The sequence below is a fragment of the Sitophilus oryzae genome, unplaced genomic scaffold (assembly GCF_002938485.1).
Source record: "Sitophilus oryzae breed Bouriz unplaced genomic scaffold, Soryzae_2.0 scaffold_2019_pilon_pilon, whole genome shotgun sequence".
NCBI lineage: Eukaryota > Metazoa > Arthropoda > Insecta > Coleoptera > Curculionidae > Sitophilus > Sitophilus oryzae.
In genome coordinates, this window is record NW_022146746.1 from 392,384 (window position 1) to 394,719 (window position 2,336).

Sequence of the window (2,336 nt, forward strand, 5' to 3'; positions counted from 1 at the left end):
AATAAACCTTTAAACCGAGCTTTAAACCGTAAAAAAAATTGAACTAAATGGAATTCAAAGGAGGTGTTTTAAAAAGGTTTAGCTAGAGAGTTTGTAACGAAAATATTTTCGTTACATTTTTTCTTTTATATCGTTTATCCGTTTTTTTATATATTATCGATTTTTTGCGGAACCTCGATAGTGGTACACATCACTAGCGATGATTGTTAGTTTAAATTGTTTAAATATTTTATATATTTTCTGGTTGCCTATGGGTTACCGATAATAATTTGTTTGTTTTTAATGAAAACGAAGGTTTATTATTAATATTTTGTTTAGTGTTAAATAATTAAGATGCAATTGTTACACATATTTTTTTGAAGGTATGTAGGAAATTATATCGTATTTATTATTTTTACTATTAATTATAAATTTTTATATTGACATTTGGTACTTAACGCATGTCTAAATGAATGGGAGAATTCTATAAAGGGACTTGTTTTAGCGAAAATCACTCTCTCTCATCTCGATCTTCTTTGCTTAAACACCTAGTTTTTTTTTTCAGACACCGGCACGAGGTACGACTTGGAAATTATTTATTAGTTTTATTTTTTTAAACATTTCTTACTATCTAATATGATTTAATTATTTGATTTAATTATTTAATTAGCTTGTAACTTTAAATTCCTTTTTCTATTTTATCTTTTTATCTCACAGTTCATTTTTTTATCATCATTTCTTTATCTTCTTATCTTAGTAGCACGTGTATGGTAGTTTTGTAAAAAAATTTCTAATACCTTTAACTTTTATTTAGTACTAATTATTCTTATTTTTCTTATTTATGTACTGAGACGCAAGCTGTCGAACAGGAACCCGCAGAGGTGTTCGATTTAGCAATCTCAGGGGCCATGAATAGAATCAATCACTGCAGGAGTACTCTCAGAGACGAACCAGGAGGGACTCTGGTAAGTAAGGATTTTTTATAATATTTATATTATACGACTTATGTCACCTTTAACGAATCCTTGCTTGCCAGAAGGCAACTCTTGTTTTATCTGGACCCTGTAGTGGTGGTGTCTATTGGCAGGCCATTCGACAGATAGATTTTTGTTTTTTGTTGTTTTTGGGTCACTCTAGGGAACGTATCTTTACCTCGTCTTATCTGCCAAATTTACCTTACCTTATCTTTATCTTATTTGGCGGATGCATTATCTTTGTTCCTGGAGTGACATATCTTTTCTTTTAGTTTGTATCTGTCGAATTGCCGCATTTATCGTTTTTCGTATCTTATCCTATCTTTCTATTTACCTTTATCTTTCTATCTAGTTTTTTAATTTATCTTTTAATATAGCATTTTAGTATTAACTTTTGTTCTAATTTAAATTTTCATATATTTCTAGTTTTTTTTCTTACATATTTTTTTATTCTTTTTACACGTGTCTACAAATTAAATCAAATAATTTACTGTAACAATGTATATATTTTTTCAAGTCGTACCGAAGTGATTGTGGTGGTCTGGAATTTTCTAGAGAGAGAGAGCAAAATATTTTTCTTTTATATTTTTTTTAATTCTATATTTAAATTCTTTATATTCGTTAAATAATTTGGACAATCTTTTCAAATATAACTTAATTTAAACTGTCATTGCCTATTTTCTTTTTTAAATTTTAATTATAATTTTTATTATAATAATTAGTAGTTGGATTTAGATATTGATTATTGTGTATTTAAATCACTAATATGTTGTTTAATCATAAGTTATTTTTATTGTACCTTCATTGGCAACCAACAGACAGTTCAATTGGTAATTTAGAACACCACCACAAAACTGGGTACTTATCAATTGTGTTGAGTAGAATACTGCTGTTTGTTATCTTCTAGGAAGATACGAGAATTGACCCTCCCCATAAGTAGCTCACGCACTGAGACTGGTGGAGTCTCACAAGCTCTCCAACGTTAGCCGGACAATCACGCTACCCACCAGCGGACGAGTGCAGCGAAGAGGGTGAGGCCTTTCTCCCAACCAACCGAAGCAGAAACACTTAAGTATTCCAGTTGCATATGTAATCTCATATAATCGAGACTGTCACAGCCAATTACATTGATTGTTTATAATTGTTAATTAAATATAAGTCATTAATGAAATTTTCTATCGTCTTATTTAATTCCAAAGCATACTTCCACAAACCAGTAACTTTTAGAATTTTGTGGGTTATAAGTTACTTAAAAAACAGCATGAAGAAGAGATGTATAAGGTACCTACATAGTGCAAGAAATTAAACTAAAATTGTAACACAACAGAAATAAAAGCAAATGTTAATTGAATAACAGGTTTTCCAAGGTTCCTGTTATAATAT

General features: G+C 29.5%; 1 long non-coding RNA gene across 1 annotated transcript; it reads left to right on the forward strand.

Moving 5' to 3' along the window:
* The first annotated feature begins 643 nt into the window (after positions 1 to 643).
* LOC115884153 lies at positions 644 to 2,125 on the forward strand. Its single transcript, XR_004050506.1, has 2 exons — positions 644 to 944; positions 1,861 to 2,125. It is a non-coding gene; the product is annotated as an uncharacterized LOC115884153 (long non-coding RNA).
* The last annotated feature ends 211 nt before the right edge of the window (positions 2,126 to 2,336 follow it).